This window comes from Diadema antillarum, unplaced genomic scaffold (assembly GCF_040938485.1).
Source record: "Diadema antillarum isolate AM-2024a unplaced genomic scaffold, OU_Dant_1.0 seq00000248_RagTag, whole genome shotgun sequence".
NCBI lineage: Eukaryota > Metazoa > Echinodermata > Echinoidea > Diadematoida > Diadematidae > Diadema > Diadema antillarum.
Genome location: NW_027271292.1, coordinates 1,045,796 through 1,051,795, shown reverse-complemented (window position 1 = coordinate 1,051,795; position 6,000 = coordinate 1,045,796). Strand labels below are relative to the sequence as shown.

The window sequence follows — 6,000 nt, the reverse complement described above, 5'->3', positions numbered from 1 at the left end:
TGCATTTCACGCTGTATGTCATGTCAGAGCGAAAATGAAGACAAAAATCAAATTCAAATATATTTTCTTCCTTTTGTACAGTTATACCGTTTCTAATAAACTTTCGATTGTTTAAAATCTTTTTAAAAAATCATCAAACGTGAATGCGAGCGAAAAATACCTGGCTTAACTGTACTAATTGCGCAAAATTTCCAATCTTTAGTACAGCGTACATGATTGTATTCGTACGTTCAGTATATCATAAGCCTGCTATCATGTGCAGTAGTATGGCTTCCCAATGACAAAGGAGAGGCCGAATTTCATTGGTGAGCGGCTGTTCTTTATTTTTATCTGGCAGGCCGAGTAGCAGTCGGGCGATGTTCTCCTCGTCTATTCCCCCGTGGAAGAGTATCGCGCGTAACTCTGTGCACGTACATACTACAGTATGCGAGACTCGGGCGGCGAGCGGAAGAATAGTAGACGCTCGTCTAAACACACATTGCACGTCTACGAATCCTCCTCCCCTGCCTCCATGCGCTATGCTGGCGCTGCCTATGCCGTGTACTGTATGTAGCGTACGTAGCGAGCGGAGCCGCCTAACGTAACTTGCAAAACCATCATCATGGGAAACTACCGTGTGATCATCTGTGATGCTCAGCCGGTATTACAGCAATATGTAACGATTTGGCGACCGTGAATGCTGCTTACCAGACTATATACGGGATTCTAAACTATAGGAATAAGTCACAAACTGGTATTTTTGTAGACACATGTAAAGGAGGATTGTTTCTTGGAATTGGTAGACTTTGCAGTTGCTCTACTCGGCTGAACTGACGGCATATCGGAGAGACCGGCCCCCAACCACTGACTAGGTACGGGAACAAACGTTGCTATGAATGCTAAGCTCTGTGACTGTGTGTTGTGCCCGGGTGAATTGCAGCCGTCTGGCGATGCGCGGTCACGGCCCGGCTTTTCACCTGATATTCTTCTACTCTCATCATTCAACAACCTACTTTTCATTTCATTGACTGTCACTATCCTGCTGCGAACTGCCAATGATGCTTCTGATATGCAGTTGACTGATTCTGATAGATCTATTTAAATTGTGGATAGTTAGACTAGAGATGATTAGTAATGAATGTTTTTGACTAACGTTAGATTTACTGTGCGAGGCATCAGTCCAAATTTTTATCTCTGTCTAGAATCTATCTAGTACATTCAACAATAAATTACCAATAGATATCTACTACAATGAAACAACATTAAACAGTAGGTTTCCTATGAGATCTGGAGTCTAACCTTGTACAGTTTTGTTGTAGAATTGTGGCGTAATTCTTCTAAATCTAACTGTTAGGTCTAGACTTAGATTTGACCAAAAGATCAGTCTGTATCTTGTCATCAGGGATATGTTCCGCAGAGACTAAGCTACGCCTGGCTTCACGGAATCCGCTCCTATTTGGTAACTCCGAGAGTCCTACTATCCTAGTCTAGTAGTAGTCCTATGTCTATGGAGGAGAGCTGTAAATTTAAATGTCAAAAAAAATATTTTTTTAAAAAGTGTTAGGCCCTAATGTGTAACGTTTGATGCCTCGACATAGTTATACACTCATGTATAGTCTAAACTTCTTTTTCTTCTTCCATTAGTGCAGGCTTCATGCTTGTTGAAGATAAATGCACTGTTTTTTGTGTGGATAGGTGTTGGCCACTGTGCACTGATCACTGGGTTAGCACAGGATAGCTCCATTGTGCAGTTTTGACCCGAGGCCGAGCGGAGATGTGCAGTTCACAGTGGTTGGTGTGGCGTATTAAGGTCCGAGCTATAGATTTTAGACACATTTCAAAGAATGAGTTTTATCAACCCTGCAGAATTGTTTTTCTGGCCGAAAGTGTAAACATGGTTGCAATTGCACTGCTTTGGCGTTTCAAAAATGCCTTTTTAACCCCATTATCAAAATGACTGTGCATTCAATATCAACTGTCCAAAACTCCGTGAAAGTTGTTTGGAAACCTAAATTCTGTGTCAGAAGTGAGTTGATAAACTCCTTAGTTAGCTGTGGACTCTGGCATCACACTGTAGTGTAGGTGTGAACGTATTGATTGCCTGAAAAAAACTTTTGATCTTTGTCCTCACAGAGCTGGTAGCATGGGGAAAACGGAGTGGGAAGGTTGGCCAAGTTTGGATATATCCGGGAATCCTGGCTGTAATGAATTGTGTACCAAAGCTTCAAGTAGGCATGTGCAATGTAAATGTTTCACTGATCTCTGTGTAAATGCACACAGAGCTGAAAAATCTCTGGCTTGAGTCAACCGTAACCAATGAGCATATGTGACCCGCTACAACAAAAGGATCCTAAAGTCGCTGACGGCTGAGCCGAGGAAATGGAGTTTGAAATCACATCATCAAAATTGGTCAAAACAATTGGATTTCTGTTTTTGGCATAATTTTGTAGTATAATGTTTTGTCTATCATCTGCCGAAATTTCGAAGCTAAATTATCAAAGGAAAGGCAAGAGATCAGCGTTTTTGTAAGCCATGATTTTCCGACTTTCAACGAAACAGAAACGTGTCTGAAGATTTGGATTTAGCGCCACAGCTAGACTCCGCCCCTAGCAACGAGGGAGTGATCTTATTGGTCAGTGCATGGAATCCTGATTGCTGATTGGTCGTGTGTAGACCGCTGGCGCTAAGCTTGAATGAACATCGCGGAGGTCGCTAGGAGCGTGCCTTCTATTGTCAAGCGGTGAAAACTGTCTCGCCTCCCTTGATCATGATAGCGTCGAAAGGAAAACTTTCCTCAAAAGATTTCCTCAACCACTGCGCTAATAAAATCATCAATATCTCCGCAACAGAGTACTTTTATGAGTTGTGCTATATATGAAAATGAAGAAGAAGTGTACGGGAATATAAATGTCATGCCAGTTTAAGAGATTTGTCCTCCCCCGACTTTCGGATCCTTTTGTTGTAGCGGGTCACATATGCTTTGATGCACATACAATGTATTCACTGACTGGTACTACTGTACGTATGTATTTGTGGTTTTTGAATGTACCCTGGTAGGCAGTGAATGATTTGGATCACCCATGAATCACTACCCTACTGGGTCTTTAAAACTGTAAGGCATGCATGCAATTTTTATTAAGTTGAATAAGAATAGAAACTATTTCTTTTTTTTTAACACAGAAAATGAAACAAATCTATAATAAGTTTCAAGCTAGGCACTACGAATGAATAATATGTTTTAGTTTACAACATCACAATGCCTTGGCCTGCAATTTAATAGTTTGAAAGCTTCAGTCTGTTTCTTTGAGTAATGTTATGCTAAACAAGTCTGGCTCCACGAGTCCTCTCGTTATACTGTCTGAATTCCCCCCATAGATAGTTTATGAAGAAGAGAACTAAGGTCTATGTGGTGCAGTAAGATGATACCATCAAAATGAAACCCAGCCGTAGACACAATCGAAAGACTGAACTTCCTATGATCAACAAATACGTGGGCACCAATGCAGTTTTGCATCCAGGCAGTGTGTATCTCAAGTTCCAATGGACCAAACAGCATCATAATTATACAAAAAATTTTCAAGCACATGACCGACCACTGGTATGAGTTTTTACCACATTGGATAGCAGAGAGTATCTCCTCCACTTAAAGGACAAGTTCACCTTCATAAACATAAGGATTGAGAGAATGCAACAATATTAGTAGAACACATCAGTGAAAGTTTGAGGAAAATTGGACAATCGATGCAAAAGTTATGAATTTTTGAAATTTTTGTGTTGGAACCGCTGGATGAGGAGACTACTACAGCTTGTGAGTCATATGTGTACAACAGTATAAAGGAAATGTAAAAGAAAACTCAACATATTTTCACTTTTTTCGCATAATAAAAGAGCTCTTGACTTGCCTCTTTCTAAAGGCAGGGGGAATAATATTGCCCATAACATTTGTCGGTAACGAGTCAGGGGAATGTGTACTTTTTTCAAAAGATGGAATTTTGTGAAATTCTCTTTATATTTTCCTTATATTGTTGTACGCAAGTTATTCATACACTGCAGTAGTCTTCTCATCCAGCGGTTGCTGCACAAAAATTTTAAAAATTCATAACTTTTGAACGGATTGTCTGATTTTCCTCAAACTTTCAATGATGTGTTCTACTAATATTGCTACATTCTCTCAATCCTTATGTTTATAAAGGTGAACTTGTCCTTTAAATCATGTCATCATTCAATAACATGTGGTCATACAGTGTAGTTGGTTGAAAGAGTGTTTGTTGAAATAGTGTAGTAAAGGGATCGTATAGTTTTGGTTGAGACTTAACTTCAGGTCTTTATCATTTTTTGGTGAGATAGTGAGAAACCTCTTATGAAATAGGAAAGAGCATGTAATTCCATGAGGATTTCAACTTTTATTTGATGAAAATTGATTTTGAAATGGCTGAGATATCCAAACCAGAGTGAATCTAATAAAGTGTGGGACCCACATTGTATTACGATCGTTTTGTTTTACGTGATACTTAATACTTGATGCTGTAATCCCTCTCGCAGCTCCAAGAAGCTATACTGAGATGAACTGCACGTGTGTGCCATTGGGAGGTGCCACAGTGATGATCTCTATTTACAATAAAAGTGTGCGTTGTGCAAGTAAAATCTGTACGCATTCTTCTTTAAACAGATTTTTTTATAGCAGAGAACACCACACAAGTCACCTCCCCTAGACACACACATGACATAATGTTTTACTTTGTTTTTGGATGTTTCAGCTATTCCAAACCTGATTTTCATCAAATAGACTGAATTCCTCTTAAAATGGTATGCTCTGTACCATTTCATAAGTGTTTTCTTGGTATCTCGCAAAAAAGTTTAAGCCCAATTTTAATCTACACCAACACATCACACCAAACTGATGGTGACGATAAACTGAAAGCTGTGCCCAAGATGAGACCGGGTCTGAATTAAAAGATAAACAAACAAACAATAGTTCTAAAATGGGAATTAGGGATAGAAACAGCCAATGTAAAAATTTGAATCAGTGTAAGCGATGTCTGTTAGATATACAGAATGTGAACAATAGTTTAGCATGTTTCCAGACTACATCGTCTACAGTTATGGTTTATTGAGAAAAATAGTGACATCTCCTCCATATATTTTAGGCTTTTTCGTGAAAATTTTATATGGTAGGATGTTTTGTAATACAACTGACCTACACATATATTGTATATGCATAAAAAATGATGATTATTGAACATTTTTAAAATCACTGTTCCTAAAAGTAAACATAACATTTAAATAACAATGTTCAGAGAAATGTATGATATACACCTTGTACCTCAACTGTTTGGTTTGTTTTTGCACATTTGCTTTTAATTTCAACTTGGGGTGGGGGGTGGGGGGTGCATGGGGAGTTGTCAGGGACAAGGCAGTAGATTTGTTTACCTTCATTCAGATTGTGTTGCAAAAACGTCAACAAACTTTTCCTTGAAAGTGTCGATATGTGATATACCAGCAAAAAAAGCAAAAAAAAAAAAAGCAAAAGGAAAAGAGTCAAATGTTACTGCATGCAATGTATTTTACCTTAGCTTGTTTTGTTTTGCTTTTGTATTGTTTTCTAATTGTTCCCATCTGTTAGATCATATCTGTAGAATATTTTGTTACAAGCTGTTGATACTCGTTATATATAAAAAGGTGCAGTGCCTGTATTGTAATGCAGTAACTGTAACATCAGTATCATTTGCTGTCTTTAATGACTGTTCCAGACTTTTGTCAGTTTCATGCAGGAGATAAAAATGATTCCACAACATACAGCTGTAGAGTAAAGCAAACTGTTATTATTGTACTAAATTAGGATGTCTTGTCTTCTATTTATATTCATGAAACATGAAGCTGTCTAGACAAACATGTATACATGCCAATTTTACAATTTTAATGTTTCATGCAAAGGCACCAGTGTACAAGTGTGTACACTGTGTAGTAATACAGCTGTACTTGTTACATTGAATGTATCACATGTGTGTTACACCTGCAGTT

At 38.4% G+C, this 6,000-nt stretch overlaps 1 protein-coding gene across 1 annotated transcript in view; it reads left to right on the top strand.

Moving 5' to 3' along the window:
• Window positions 1-484: 484 nt before the first annotated feature.
• The window catches only part of LOC139729674 (rap guanine nucleotide exchange factor 2-like), a 129,363-nt gene continuing 123,847 nt past the window's right edge, over window positions 485-6,000 (top strand). The window contains exon 1 of the mRNA XM_071640600.1: window positions 485-851. The gene's annotated coding sequence lies outside the window, so the exon portion shown is untranslated. The remainder of the gene's footprint in view (window positions 852-6,000) is intronic.